Source organism: Balaenoptera acutorostrata, chromosome 5 (genome assembly GCF_949987535.1).
Source record: "Balaenoptera acutorostrata chromosome 5, mBalAcu1.1, whole genome shotgun sequence".
Lineage (NCBI taxonomy): Eukaryota > Metazoa > Chordata > Mammalia > Artiodactyla > Balaenopteridae > Balaenoptera > Balaenoptera acutorostrata.
The window spans coordinates 78,576,917-78,593,677 of NC_080068.1; the positions used below are offsets into that span (position 1 = coordinate 78,576,917).

A 16,761-nucleotide genomic window follows, 5' to 3' on the forward strand; every position below is an offset into this window, starting at 1 on the left:
GTCAACTCAATTATAAGACTTGTTATAAAGCTAAACTTATCAAGACTGTATGGTGTCAGGGGAGGGACAGGCATATAGATCTGAGAACAGATTATAGATTTGGAAACAGACGAGAGAACCCAGAAATAGACCAGCATGAATATGCCCAGCTGACTTCTGACAAAAGTGCAAAAGCAATTCAATAGAGAAAATACAGCCTTTTCAATAAATGGAACTGGAGCAAGTAGACATCCACGGATAAAAAAAATAAACCTTGACCTAAGTCTCACACTTTATTAAAAAAAATAATAATAACTCAAAATGGATCAAGGAGGGTACTCTGTTCAATGTTATGTGGCAGCCTGGATGGGAGGGGAGTTGGGGGGAGAATGTATACATGTATACGTATGGCTCAGTCCCTTTGCTGTGCACCTGAAACCATCACAACACTGTTAATCAGCTATACTCCAATATAAAATAAAAAGTAAAAAAAAAAAAAAAAATGGATCAAGGACTTAAATCCATAAAACTATAAAACTTTTAGAAAAAAAAAAAAAAAGAAAATCCAGGATCTAGGGCTAGGCAAAAACACCAAAAGTATGATCCATAAAAGGAAAAACTGATAAACTGTACTTCATCAAAATTTAAAACTTTTGCTGTGAAGAACCTTGTTAAGAGGATGAAAAGAAGAGTAACAGACTGAGAGAAAATGCTTGCATACCATGTATCTAACATAGGACTAGTATCTAAAATATATAAAAGAACTTTATCAAAACTCAAAAGTAAAACCAGGGATTTCCCTGGTGGCGCAGTGGTTAAGAATCCACCTGCCAATGCAGGGGACACGGGTTCCATCCCTGGTCTGGGAAGATCCCACATGCCGCACAGCAACTAAGCCTGTGTGCCACAACTACTGAGCCTGTGCTCTAGAGCCCGCGAGCCACAATTACTGGGCCCACACACCACAACTACTGAAGCCCGTGTGCCTAGAGCCCATGCTCTGCAAAAGAAGCCACCACAATGTGATGCACGTGCACCGCAACAAAGAGTAGCCCCCGCTCGCCGCAACTAGAGAAAGTCTACACACAGCGATGAAGGCCCCACGCAGCCAAAAATAAATAAATTTTTAAAATAAATAAATAAATTGATTAATTAAATCAGAGGGGGGAAAAATAACAAATAATTCAGTTAGAAAATGGGGGGAAAAAAACAGAAAAAAACATAACACCGAAAGGATATACAGATGACAAATAGGCATATAAAAGATTTCAACATCATTAGCCATTAAGTAAATGCAATTTAAAACTACAGTGAAATATTACTTACACATCTATTAAGTTGGCTAACATAAAGAATAATGACAACACCAAATCCTGGCAAGGATGCAGAGAAACTGGATGGCTCATATGCTGCTGATGGGAATGTAAAATGGTAAAGCCACTCTGGACAACAGCTTGGAAGTTTCTTAAACTAAATCTGCAACTACCATACAATTAAGCAATTGCACTTCTGGGCACTTATCTCTAAGAAATGAAAAATTATGTTCACCCAAAAACCTGCACACAAATGTTTGTAGCAGCTTTATTCATTATAACCAAAAACTAGAGAACAGTTCAGATGCCCTTCAATGGGTAACATGGTTAAACAAACTATGTTACTTCCATTCATGAGGTACTAGTCAGCAATAAAAAGAAATATACTCTTGATACACAAGACCTGGATGAAATTCCAAAGAATTATGCTGAGTACAAAAAGTCAATCCCAAAAGGCTATATACTGAATGGTCCCCACTTATTTAACATTCTTGAAATGACAAAATTATAGAAATAGAGAACAGATTAGCGGTTGTCAAAGGTTAAGAAGGAGAAAGGAGAGGGTAGTAGTAGGTGTGGCTATAAAAGGGTAACTTGAGGGACTCTTGTGGTGATGGAAATGTTCTATATCTTGACTGTATGAATGTCAATATCCTGGTTGTGATGCCATACTAAGTTTTGCAAACATGTTTCTTTCATTGAGGGAACTGGGTGAAGAGCACAGGAGATTTCTCTGTATTATTTATGACAGCTGCATGTGAATCTACAATCTCAAAAAGTTTAATTTTGAAAAAAAGGATGTAAAATTAAAAATTCAGTTCCTCAGTCACACTAGTCACATTTCAAGTGCTCAGTAGCTACATGTGGTTAATGACTATCATACTGCACAGTGAACTTTTCCGTAAGTTCTACTGGACAGCACTGTTCTAGAATATAAGTTCCATGGGGCAAGTGAGTATCCCATTTTAGGAAGTTAAGCAGCTTTATATACAGAAAAGTACAAATTGAAGGTCATAAAGAAAAAGAAGTACGAACACATCTAGCCACATTTAAATGTAAAATACCTGTATATCAAAAAAAAAAAAATTTACAGGAAAATGGCAACTCTTTCCAATTCCTCTCCTTCCATTCTTTCTTAAACAGGATTTTGCCCCCACCATTTCCACCACTACACTAACAACTGCTCATATCTAAAACACCAGTAACCTACGTCAATGATAAAAGTCAAAGACAAAAGGTCTAATCCACCGGGAAGATGCAGCAATTCTAAGTTTGCATTCAACTAGTGAAAGCCCTCTCTCGGTAACTATTAGAACAAGGAGGTCCCCACCACAGACACACAGAGGAGAAGGAGGAGGCGGAAAAAGGGAGAGAAAAAACAGTAAGGCCATAAAAGATTTGAGCCATGTGATAAGTATAACGACTTAATATCTATACAACACTGGACCCAATAACCACAGAATACACTTTATTTTCAAGTACACATGGAATTATGCTAGAAATCAGTAGCAAAAATATAATTAGAAAACCCAATTACTTGAAAATTAAGAAATACACATCTATACATCAAAGAAGAATTCATTATAATTACATACTAACTAAAATTAATTTTAAAAATAATTATTATCAATTAGAAAATATTTTTAACCAAATAAAAATGTTACATATCCATACTTGTGAGAAACAAAGTCACGCATAGAAGAAGAGCATACAAATGCATATATTAGAAAAGAAGAAGGGCTAAAAAAATAAATGATCTAAGCATCCAAAAAACAGTTGGAGGGAAAAAAACAGCAAATCAAACCCAAAGAAACTAGAAAGAAGGAAATAATAAAGAGCAAAGAGAAAACAGAAAACAACTATACAGTACGGAGGATCAAAAAAGTCAAAAGATGGTTCCCTGGAAAAAAAAAACAACACAAGAATAAATCAGTGGCAAGAGTGATCAAAAAAAGAGAGAAAAGGCACAAACAACCAATGCCAGAAATGAAAACAGAGACATCACTGTCAAGTCCATGGACATTTAAAAAAAGACATGAATCTTGTCTTACAAGACTCTCATTATCTTAAGACTCTGATGCATCTCTTTAGGAGTCCACTATATGTCTATATACAATTTATGGAAGAAATTTGCTTCCTTGTCACCTGTTAGTTTGAAATTAATGAATAAATTCTTTGTCTTGGTTGTAAAAAAAAAAAAAAAGAGATGAAGATATCGTAAACAATTTAACATCCATAAATTTTAAACTTTAAATGAAATGCACATATTATTTTTTAAAAAACAAACATCATACCATACCAGATATAAAAAAAAAAACAACTGATACTTCTGTATCTATTAAAGAAATGAAATCTGTAACTTAAAACCTTCCCATAAAGAAACTCCAGGTCTACATGGCTTCATCAATAAATTCCACTAAAGGGACTTCCCTGGCAGTCCAGTGGTTAGGACTCCACTCTTCCACTGCAGGGGGCTCGGGTTCCAGCCCTGGTTGGGGAACTAAGATCCCGCATGCCGAGTGGCATGGCCAAAAAAATTTTTTTTCTAGGTTTTTAAAATAAATAAATTCTAGGCTTCCCTGGTGGCACAGTGGTTAAGAATCCGCCTGCCAATGCAGGGGACACGGGTTTGAGCCCTGGTCTGGGAAGATCCCACATGCCGCGGAGTGGCTGAGCCCGTGAGCCACAACTGCTGAGCCTGTGCTCTAGAGCCCGAGAGCCACAGCTGCTGAGCCCACGTGCCACAACTACTGAAGCCTGCACACCTAGGGCCTGTGCTCTGCAACAAGAGAAGCCACCACAGTGAGAAGCCCATGAAGAGTAGCCCCCACTCACCGCAACCAGAGAAAGCCCGCAAGGAGCAACGAAGACCCAATGCAGCCAAAAATAAATAAGTAAATTTATAAATAAATAAATAAATAAAATAAATTCCACTAAATAATCTAATACCAATCTTATACAAACTTTTCCAGAGACTAGAAAAAGAAGAAACACTTCCCAACTCATTTTATGAGATCAATATAACCTGATAACTCTGCAAGGTTATTAAAAGAAAGAAAAATTACAAGCCTATTTCACTCATGAAAATAGATACAAAATTCCTAAACAAAATATTAAAGTAGTAATACATAAATTATGAGTGATGTTACATAAAATACAAAAATTATATTAGTGACTGATAAGAATAATGCATCATTAATCTGAATTTATTTTAAGAATATATGGTTGTCAAAATATTTGAAAGTCAGGCTTCCCTGGTGGCGCAGTGGTTAAGAATCCGCCTGCCAATGCAGGCGACATGGGTTCAAGCCCTAGTCTGGGAAGATCCCACATGCCGCGGAGCAACTAAGCCCGTGCACCACAACTACTGAGCCTGCGCTCTAGAGCCCGCAAGCCACAACTACTGAGCCCACACACTGCAACTACTGAAGGCCGCACGCCTAGAGTCCATGCTCCACAACAAGAGAAGCCACTGCAATGAGAAGCCCATGCACCACAACGAAGAGTAGCCCCTGCTCGCCGCAACTAGAGAAAGCCCACGCGAGCAACAAAGACACAACACAGCCAAAAATAAAATTAATTAATTAATTAATTAAAAATATATATTTGAAAGTCAACCAATGCAATTCCTGATATTAACAAAAGAAAGAAGAAAAGTCATATGATCAACTACATTGTACCAGAGCTCATGGCCAGAGCATTAAGACTTGAAAAGGAAATAAAAGTTCTAAAGATTGGAAAGGAAGAAATAGAACCATCGTTATTCACAGACACTAAAATTGAGTGCATATGAAATCCAAAAGAATTTACAGATTATCTGTTGGATTACCCAGATAATTTAGCAAGGTTGCCAGACTGTATATCTCTTTAACACCAACATCGAGAAAATAAAATTAAATCTAATGGTCTAGATCTATTAGCCGCATTTACTCAGCTGATAAATCCCTCCTCCAAAGAACCTTTTAACAATATTATCTTCTTCTCAGGACAGTGCCACTCTCAGGATTTCCTCATCACTCAATTTGGAAACAGTGGAGCGTTTCCAGGCTTACCCACTCCTTTGGTGATCTCTCCATGGCTTTAAACACTAACAAAATGCTAACTAATTTACATTTCCAATCTGCACCTCTTCCCTGACTCCATACCCACACCAAACTACCCACTGAACGTCTCCACTTTGTGTATCCAATAGACACCTCAAGCCAAGCGTGTCTAAGTGATCTTCTGATCCTCCACTGCAGACCCCCCTAACTACAATCCTCTCAACTGCAGCAGAGCAGTTTCCAGTTGCTGAGGCCAAAAAAACTGAGTCATTTTTGCCTCCTCTTTCCCTCACATCTCATGTCTAATCATTCAGCAAATCTTGCCATTTCTAAATTCAATGTATATTCAGATCATGTGGTAACTCTATGTTTAACCTTCTCAGGAAGTGCCAGACTGTTTCCCAAAGTGGCTGCACCATTTTCAATTTCTACCAGTATTGTATGGGGATTCCCATTTCTCTACAACCTCACCAACACCTGTTATTGTCCCTCTTTTTGACTATGGCCATCCTAATGGTATCTCATTGTGGCTTTAGCTTGCATTTCCCTAATAACTAACGTTGACCATCACTTATGTGCTTATTGGCATTCGTATATCTTCTTTGAAGAAATGTCTATTCAGATCCTTTGCCCATTTTAAAATTTAAGGGTTACTTGTCTACATTACTGAGCTTTAAGAGTTCCTTATATTTCTGGATACAAGTCCTTTATCAAATATAAAATATTTTCTCCCATTCTGTGGGTTGTCTTTTTTACTTTGTTGATGGTGTGCTTTGAAGCATATTTTTTATCTTGATAAATTTATTATTTTTTTTGTCATTTACACTTTTGGTGTCCTATCTAAGAAACCATTGCCTCAACCAAGGTCACAAAGATATGTGCCATGCTTTCTTCTAAGAATTTTGTAGTTTTAGCTCTTACATTTAGGTCTTCAATCCATTTTGAGTTAATTTTTGTATATGGTGTAAGACAGGGGTCCAAGTTAATTCTTTTGCATGTGGATATCCAGATGTCCCATCACCATTGGTTGAAAATACTATTCTTTCCCCATTGAATGGTCTTGGTACCCTTGCTGAAAATCAACTGACCATGAGAATAAGAGTTTACTGCTTGACTCTCAGTTCTATTTCATTCATCTATATGTCTATTCTTATGCCAGTATCACACTGTCCTGATTATTGTGCTTTGCAGTAAGTCTTAAAATTAGGAAATGTGAGTCTTTCAACTTTGTTCTCCTTTTCCAAGACTGTTTTGCAATTCCGGGCCCCTTGCATTTTCCATGTGAAATTAGAGTCAGCTCGTCAATTTCTGCAAAGTCAGACAGTACAGTGACAAGGACTGCATTGAATCAGTAGATCATAAGTCAAATCAGGTCACTCCTTTGCTTTAAAACCTCCAATAGCTCTGCATCTCATGCAGAGTAAAAGCCCAGGTTCTTAAAATGGCCTAGCTACAATCCTAAACATTCTGGTTCCCTAATAACTCTCTCTAATCATTTCTTGCTACTCTCCCTCTTGCTCTTTCTTAAACTCACCCAGTACTCTCCTGCTTCACTGCCCTTACACTTGATTCATAGCCAGAAATGCACTCCTCCCCACCCCCCAGATATGTATGTGACTTGCTTTTTGCAAGACTTTACTCATGGCACCTTTGTAGTGAGGCTTTCCCTAACCACCCAGTGTAAAATCGTGCGCACACAAAGAGTTCTCTCCATCTCCCTTTCATTATTTTTTGCTTCAAAGCAGTTATCACTCTATAATTTAGATGTTTATTTTGTTTAATGCCTGTATACCCTGACACTAAAAGTAAGCTCTTTGAAAAAAAATGTTTTTGTCGGACTTCCCTGGTGGCGCAGTGGTTAATAATCTGCCTGCCAATGCAGGGGACATGGGTTCGAGCCCAGGTCCGGGAAGATCCCACATGCCGCGGAGCAACTAAGCCCGTGTGCCACAACTACTGAGCCTGTGCTCTAGAGCCTGTGAGCCACAACTACTGAGCCCGAGTGCCACAACTACTGAAGCCCGCGCGCCTAGAGCCCGTGCTCCGCAGCAAGAGAAGCCACCACAATGAGAAGCCCGCGCACTGCAACAAAGAGCAGCCCCCACTCCCCGAATCTAGAGAAAGCCAGTGCGCAGCAACAGAGACCCAACGCAGCCAAAAATAAGTAAATAAATACGTTTAAAAAAATAAATAAATAAAATTGCAAAAAAAAAAAAATTAAAAAAAAAAAATGTTTTTGTCAATTCTGTTCACTCCTGCATTGCCATCACTAAACTAAACGATAGTAAATATCAAAATTAAATACCAATACTAAAACAATGTCTAACACATAGTAAGCACTCAATAAATTTCATTTGATGAATAAAGGATTAAGGCAGGGAAGAAGAACCAAGAACAAGAAAGCAATAGGTACAGAATTCTAAGAAGAAACAGAAATACTCAATAAACATTAAAAAGTTTAACCTCATTAATAAAACCAAATTAAAAGAGATAATATAGGATTAAAACATTTTTATATTGCCTATTAAATAAAACATAATTTTTTAAAATGACAATAGCCAGTGTTAGCAAGGCTAGAGTAAAATAAAAATTCTTATACATTGTGATGAGTGTAAACTGGTATAACCTTTCTGAAAAGCAAAATGGCACTGACTATGTATCAAGAAATTTTAGGTTACTTATATTTTTTGACCCATTTTTTTGATTCTACTTCTAGGAACTCATCATAAAAAATAATCACAGATTTACAGAAATATTTATATAGAGATGTTCAAAATACTGTAACTTTTTACAAAGAAAAATGGAAAACAACTAAATATTTGGTGAGAAAGAAATGATAAACTTTCTGATGATGGTAAGTACAATGTATTAAATACTTAACATATGCCAGCTAGAATGTTAAGATCATGATTTTACTTAATTCTTAAAACAGTAATTAATATTATGCCTATTTCACAAGTAAGAAAACTAAGGACTAGAAAAAGTAAGTTATCAGGCTTAAGGCTCTTAAGTAGCAAAACTGGGATCTGAACCCAGGTTTGCTAGACTCTACTAGATACAATATCCCTGTAGATTCATAAGATGGAATTTTATACAGCCATTAAAGACTATATTTTGGATAATATTAACTAGACTTTTTTTAAAAACTATGTTAAAAAAGAAAGCAAGACCCAAAACTGAATATAATTTATACAGACACCTAAATGGGACTGGACTATATTAGATTGGAAAGGAAATCCTGGGTAATGGTAACTTTATTTTTAACTACTACTTTTTTAATCTACTTTTTATAAACTACTTTTTGCATCTTCCAAATAATCTATAATATATACATTCTTTCATCATCATGGGAAAAAACAACCACTATTATCAATTAAAGCTGAATCTTGGACTTCCCTATACACTTCCTCCAGCTTGCAAACTATATATCCTTCCACCCCTTTTTTTTATTGTGCCTACCTATATGGAAAAGGATCTAAACATATAGGCAGTTTAAGTAACCAACCGGTATAGGGAAGAAGCTCTTAAGTATAAAAACATACATAGCTGACACTACCTCCCAATCGCTCTGTAGATCCAGTTTACTTCAATCCTATTTATTCACTTAAGTAATGTTCACACTTAACTTTTATCACCTGATCTTATATATCTTCATTTTTCCATAAAGAAGGCCTCATTAATACACTAGTTTAAACAAGCTTGTGTAGCTTCTTCATATACATACCTGACCTAAATATGCTAAAAGGATATGGGAAATTAGGATGGGTAAGGTTTGATATATTATGGAGAAATGTGAAAGGGCTGGTTCTCAAATGAAGAACCTAAAAACAAATAATATAAATTGTTATTAATAGTGATACCATGAATATATATATAAATTTCATATACACATTTTCCAAGCTCTTCTACCTCTATTATTCAGTTTTAACCTGAGAGAAGCTAACCAATACATACTTGCTCACAGATTATCATTAAAATATTTCAGCATGATAAGCAGAGGTCTTATTAACTCGAGTTCTTTTTTTTTTTTTAACAGATAAGGATGTATGTTCTTTTAACCATTAAAAAAAAATTCAGGGTGAACATGAACTCTATAAATAGTAGTAGAAGTGAACATGAACTCTAACAGTGGTATGGTAATGGTCAGTACTGCCATTAAAGTGGATACGCCAATAAACACCACTTCAGGAAAAAACTTTCCTGCGAAAAACTACATCATCAACACAGTCCTAACACTTAAAAATTTTCCTGTATCATTTTATGAATAAATCTGTTACATGCATATATTATAAGGGCTAGTAATTTTAAAGAACTTACCTTTATGGAAAAATATCTAGAAATAAATTTCTATAACAGTCAAGAAAGATATTCTATTTAATACTCAATATCAACCATCTAGAAATAACAGGCCTAAGAAAACTGATACTAACAATCAAATATATCAATAGTATTTTAGCTCTTTATAACCACCATAAAAGGAACGAAAACAAAAATCATCTCTCTATAAGGAACATATAGGGAAGTTAGAAGGCTCAAACATGGCACAATCCCAGACAAGATCAGAAAACATCTCTCTCAGAAACAACTGCTACCAAGAACCAATACAATCAATCTTTACTGGGGATTAAGTTACCTACAAGATGATTTTAAGTCTACTGCTTGATAAGCTGAAGGTAGATACTAAATCTCATCAAGTTACCAAAGGGTGTGTCACTAAAAAAGACAGTATTTATAGAAAATGTAACCAAATTAAGGTAACCAATAATCTTAAAATGCATCCATCATAAGAACTATTATAAGTAATAACTGAAGACATACTAACTATTGATAAAGAATGGTTAAATAAATTATGGCAAAAAAAAAAAATCATGCTTTGGAATACTATGCAGCTATGAAAAAGTTGAAGGTATAATGTAGAAACCAGAAAGATCTCTGAGACATATTCTTAAGGGGAAAAGCCAGTTGCTGAACCATATACAGCTTTGGGCCAAAGAATGGCAGGAAGTGTATTTCTCTACAATTCTTCAACACTTTCTATATTCCTTCATTACTTACTACCAGTACTCATCTTCCTTAGATATTTTAGATTCTCACATTGTTGGTTTTACTGACATATTTTCATCTGTATGTGTTTATTTCCCCAATTAGCCATGTTCCTTGAGAACACAGATTATGATACATACTACTCCAATTTGGGATTTAGTCATAGTCCCATCCATAAAATAGGTGCACAAAAAATATTTGTGGACGGCTAAACTATGTAAAATATGAAGGAGTTAGAAGTGGTATTTTAGAAGCAAAGACACCAAAACACACATTAAATGGGAAAACCACAATACAGTTCTTTAGACTTCTTGGGTCAGCATGTTTTATGCAACCACAAGCTCTGTGAGAAATTCTAGTAACAAAATATGTGATTACATTTTCCTTCTTATGAGAGATTTCTTTAATCACTCAAATATGTAAATAAAAGCTTGAAAACCTATGTGTAAAATATACTCACTCTAGACTTTAATAAACTTACCATCTGTCTATCACTGATGCTATCTATCAATGTGCTTATTAAGGCCACAGTTGACACCTGCAAACTCTACAGCTCTTCCTGTTATCCAACATAATGTCTTCTTACTATTAAAAAAATATAAATTATGATATATTATATACATATGTAACAAAACCAAATTTATATCAAACAGTAATCCCAAATGAAATCAAAGTCCAAAATATATACAATATTTATAATATAGATATATATCATATTCCAAAGAGAAAACCACAAAGTAAAGAAAAAAGACCGGGCTTCCCTGGTGGCGCAGTGGTTGAGAATCTGCCTGCCAATGCAGGGGACACGGGTTCGAGCCCTGGTCTGGGAAGATCCCACATGCCGCGGAGCAACTAGGCCCGTGAGCCACAATTGCTGAGCCTGCGCGTCTGGAGCCTGTGCTCCGCAACAAGAGAGGCCGCGACAGTGAGAGGCCCGCGCACCGCGATGAAGAGTGGCCTCCGCTCGCCGCAACTAGAGAAAGCCCTCGCACAGAAACGAAGACCCAACACAGCCAAAAATAAATAAAATAAAAAATTTAAAAAAAAAAAAAAAAAAAAAGAAAAAAGACCGACTTCATCCACCGCCATTAGAGGTGACTATTACACTCTGGAAATGGTTATATAAAGGGAAAGAACTAAGCATTTATTCTGCCTTTTAAGTAGAACATTATTTCAAGGCAACAAAATAGCCCTAATTGATGAGGGAAACCTTCTTTATTGAAGACTACTATGTAATAGGATCTAAAACTAATTACCATATCGTAAACCATAATTAAATAGCTGATCAAGAATCACCAACAATCATCAATGAAGGCTAAAATCATTAGGTGAAAGGTTGATAGAGACATACCTGGTGCCAAAGTACCATGCCACAGATTATTTGCAAGATAGAAAAAGACAAACATAATTTTACAATAAAACCATCTGGTTGTCATCACCTTGGCCTGGTGATCAAACACAGCATCCAAATGGTGGGACAACTAAACATTACATGCCTGTACGTGAAACAATATGAGTACACAGCATTGCTAAATGAACTACTCTTCCAAAAATGTTTAACCTGAATCTGAAACACTTTTAAGTCTCACTCCCAGTTTATATGAAATATAGGGGATAGAGGAAAAAGTTATACTGACCATGAAGAAACTAACAGCAATACAAAATGTCAGACATTCTCAACAGAGCCAACAAATCTATATTATGGGGAGGGGGAGGGAGGGTGGTAAAGGGGGTGGGTAGGTTAGAGACAGTTCTATAATTAAAAAAGACTCAAGAGACAGCCAGATACAATGGGTAGCTCTTGACTAGATTTTCTGTTTTTTTTAAAGGTAATAAAAGATGTTTTTGGAACAATCAGAGAAATCTGAATATGGTACAAGTGTTATATATTAGGGAATTATTGATAATTTTGCTAGGAATGATAATGGTTTTGTGGTTATATAGGAGAATATCCTTTTTCTGGAAGATATGTCAAAGATAATACGTCTTATGAATTTTTAAAAGAGTAAATTTCAAGCTAAATCCTTAAATGAAATTATCAAAGTTCAAAATATATATAACATTTATAACACAAATGTATAGTACACAAAAAGAAAAAAACCCTCATTTGTCACCATTTACTTTTAAAACGCTCAGGAAATTTATATATACATAGAAATATACAAATATATAAAGCAAATGTAGCAAAATATTAGTAATCATTAAATCTAGGAGGTGGGTTTACATGAGTTCAATGTACTAGTCTACTTTTCTATATATATGTCCATGTATTTTGCTAATAAAATTTTTAATATGTACCATGCTTCAAGTAAACTGGTTTGTTTACCTCTACAAAGTAAAAAATCCTTTTTAAATTCAAATACCAACCCTTAATTTGAAATTCTGAATTCAAATATACCAAGTTTTAATAAAAGCAGGGCACACTCCATATTTTAAAGGTTATATCTGGTTACATATGTGTTCTAAGAAAAAGAAAAATTCAATCATGTGGTAAGGGAAGGAAGAAAATGAAAGAAAAATTTTTAAAGGATAAAAATCAAGAGAAGAACCCCAAATAGCCAAAGCAACCTTGAGGGAAAAAAAAAAAAAAGTTTAAGTTATTGTGGGGACTTCCCTGGTGGCACAGTGGTTAAGAATCCACCTGCCAATGCAGTGGTCATGGGTCCAGTCCCTGGTCCGGGAAGATCCCACATGCTGCAGAGCAACTAAGCCCGTGCACCACAACTACTGAGCCTGCACTCTAGAGCCACGAGCCACAACTACTAAGCCCACACACCTAGAGCCCGTGCTCTGCAACAAAAGAAGGCACCGCAATGAGAAGCCGGAGCACCGCAACGAAGAGTAGCCTCCACTCGCCGCAACTGGAGAAAGCCTGCGCACAGCAACAAAGACCCAACACAGCCAAATAAACAAATAAAGTTATTGTGTACTGTTGGTGGGAATGTAAAACGGTGCAGCTACTATGAAAAACGGTATGGAGATTTTTCAGAAAAGTAAAAATAGCAATCCCACTTTTGTGCATACGTCCAAAAGAATTGAAAACAGGATCTCCAAGAGATATTTGCACACCCATGTTCACTGCAGCATTATTCACAATAGTCAAGAGGTAGAGGCAAATTAAAAGTCCACGCAATCTCACACTTGGGGGACAGAGCCAACTTGGGCCCAGCACTGTACTGAAAGGGATAAGGGCAGCCATTGCTAGTGCTCATGGAGATGGTGGATAGGGAGCTGTCGTGAGCTCTGACTGGCATACTAGAACTGTCCCAGCGTGTGTCCCAGCCTGGACCAGGCACACGATACAGCTCCTCTTGCTTCAATGCTGCTCCCCATTGCCAAGCATGGGGAGAGTGCACACTTAGAGAGAACAGACCAGCTAGGACCCGACCCTCAGGATTTCTAACTCCAACACCTTGGGACCTGACAATGCCCATAATAGGGTGGTGATGGCCAATGAACATGGGAGAAGCCCCAGTTCACACCTGGCTCTGGTTCTAGCCTCTCAATCTCTAGTCCCACCTCACACCAAGGTGATGGCTTCCAGCACACCCTGGGGGAAGATGTGACCCATACTCACATGCAGAGGACACCCCTTCAAGACCAGGATAGGTATCCTAATTTCATAGAGACAGAGTGAGTTAAACAAAATGAGAAGACAAAGGGATTTCTTTCAAATGAAAAAATAAGAAAAAAAAAACCCTGGGGAAAAAAAAAAAAACAGCCAATGAAACAGATAAATAATTTACCAGATAAAGAGTTCAATGCATTAGTAATAAGAATGCTAACTGAACTTGGAAAAAATTGAGATGAACACAGTGAGAATTTTAACAAGAAACAAGAAAATATAAAAAAGAACCAGTAAGAGCTGAAAGATACAATAACTGAAATGAAATACACACAAGGAGTTGACAGCAGACTAGTTGATACAGAAGAACATATAAGTAATGTTAAAAAAAGTTCATGCAACCTAAATGTTCATCAATAGAAAACTGGATTAAGAAAAGTGGGAAGGACCTCCCTGGTGGTCCAGTGGTTAAGAATCTGCCTTCCAATGCAGGGGACGCGGGTTCGATCCCTGGTCAGGGAACTAAGATCCCACATGTCGCAGGGCAACTAAGTCTGCGCACCGCAACTACTGAGCCCTCGCACTTTGGAGCCCACGCGCCACAACTAGAGAGAAGCCTGCATACCACAACTAAGACCCGATGCAGCCAAATAAAGAGAAAGAAAAAGAAAGAAAAAGAAAAAAAAAAGAAAGAAAATGTGGGATACACACATACACACATATAAATAATGAAATATTATGCAGCCTCTAAAAAGAAGGAAATCCTGTCATATGCTCTAACATAGATGAACCTTGAGGACATTATGCTAAGTGAAATATGCCAGTCACAAAAAGACAAATAGTGTATGATTCTACTTATATGAGGTATCTAAAGTAGTCAAGTTCCATACAGATGGCCAACGGAACATCATTAATCATCAGAGAAATGCAAATTAAAACCACATGAGGGACTTCTCTGACGGTCCAGTGGTTAAGACTTCGCCTTTCAGTGCAGGGGGGGTGCGGGTTTGATTGCTCAGGGAGCTAAGGTCTCACATGCCTTGCTGCCAGAAAACCAAAACAAAAAACAGAAGCAATATTGTAACAAATTTGATAGACTTAAAAAAAAAAAAATGAGATGTCACCTCATACCTGTCAGAATGGCTATCATCAAAAAAAACACAGGGGCTTCCCTGGTGGTGCAGTGGTTAATAATCTGCCTGCCAATGCAGGGGACATGGGTTCGAGCCCTGGTCCGGGAAGGTCCCACATGCTGCAGAGCAGGTAAGCCCGTGTGCCACAACTACTGAGCCTGTGCTCTAGAGCCCACAAGCCATAACTATTGAGCCTGTACACCACAACTACTGAAGCCCTCACGCCTACAGCCCGTGCTCTGCAACTGCAACAAGCATGCACTTCGCAACAAAGAGTAGCCCCCGCTTGCCTCAACGAGAGAAAGCCCACATGCAGCAACGAAGACCCAACACAGCCAAAAATAAATAAATAAAATAAATAATTTTTTTTTAATTAAAAAAAAAAACACAGATAACAAATGTTGGTGAGGATGTGGAAAAAAGGGAACCCTCGTAAATGTAAATTGGTGCAGCCACTGTGGAAAACAGTATGGAGGTTTCTCAAAAAACTAAAACTAGAACTACCATATGACCCAGCAATTCTACTCCTGGGTATATGTGAGAAAAAATGAAAACATTTATTGGAAAAGATAGATGCACCCCAGTGGTCACAGCAGCACTATTTACAATTGCCAAGATATGGAAGTAACCTAAGTGTCCATCAACAGATGAATAGATAAAGAAGATGTACACAATGGAATACTACTCAACCATAAAAAAGAATGAAATTTTGCCATTTGCAACAACGTGGATAACCTTGGAGGATATTATGCTAAGTGAAATAAGTCAGAGAAAGACAAATACTGTATGATACCACTTATATGTGAAATCTAAAAAATAAAACAAGCTAATGAATATAACAAAAAGAAACAGATTCACAGATATAGAAAACAAATCTGTGGTTACCAGTGGGGAGAGGGAAGGGGGTGAGGGGCAAGATAGGTGTAGGGAATTAAGAGGTACAAACTACTATGTATAATATAAGCTACAAGCCATATGCTAACACATATATATGGAATCTAAAAAAAGAAAATGGTCAGAAGAACCTAGGGGCAAGACGGGAATAAAGATGCAGACCTACTAGAGAATGGACTTGAGGATATGGGGAGGGGGAAGGGTAAGCTGGGACAAAGTGAGAGAGCGGCATGGACATATATACACTACCAAACGTAAAATAGATAGCTAGTGGGAAGCAGCCACATAGCACAGGGAGATCAGCTCGGTGCTTTGTGACCACCTATAGGGGTGGGATAGGGAGGGTGGGAGGGAGGGAGATGCAAGAGGGAAGAGATATGGGAACATATGTATATGTATAACTGATTCACTTTGTTATAAAGCAGAAACTGACACACCATTGTAAAGCAATTAAACTCCAATAAAGATGTTAAAAAAAATTATATATATATATATATATATATATATATATATATAAGCTACAAGGATATATTGTGCAACACAGGGACTATGGCCAATATTTTATAATAACTATAAATGGAGTATAACCTTTAAAAATGGTCAATCACTATGTTGTACACCTGAAACATATAATATTGTCCATTAACTATACCTCAATAAACAAATATAGTAGTCAAACTCTTACAAAGTAGGATGACAGATGCCAGGGGCTAGAGGTGAGGTGGGGGAGGCGGGGTTGTTCAATGGGTAAAGAGTTTCAGTTCTGCAAGATGAAAAAGTTCTAGAGACCT

At 36.9% G+C, this 16,761-nt stretch overlaps 1 protein-coding gene across 6 annotated transcripts in view; it reads right to left on the bottom strand.

Moving 5' to 3' along the window:
* N4BP2 (NEDD4 binding protein 2) overlaps positions 1 to 16,761 on the bottom strand; it is a 112,333-nt gene that overhangs the window by 86,554 nt on the left and 9,018 nt on the right. The window contains exon 1 of one of the 6 annotated variants that reach the window (XM_057546823.1): positions 10,860 to 10,924. The exons of 4 other annotated variants lie outside the window; for them this stretch is intronic. The gene's annotated coding sequence lies outside the window, so the exon portion shown is untranslated. Of the gene's footprint in view, positions 1 to 10,859; positions 10,925 to 16,761 lie in introns of those variants that run through there. One more of the 6 variants, XM_057546824.1, reaches the window with a different exon arrangement.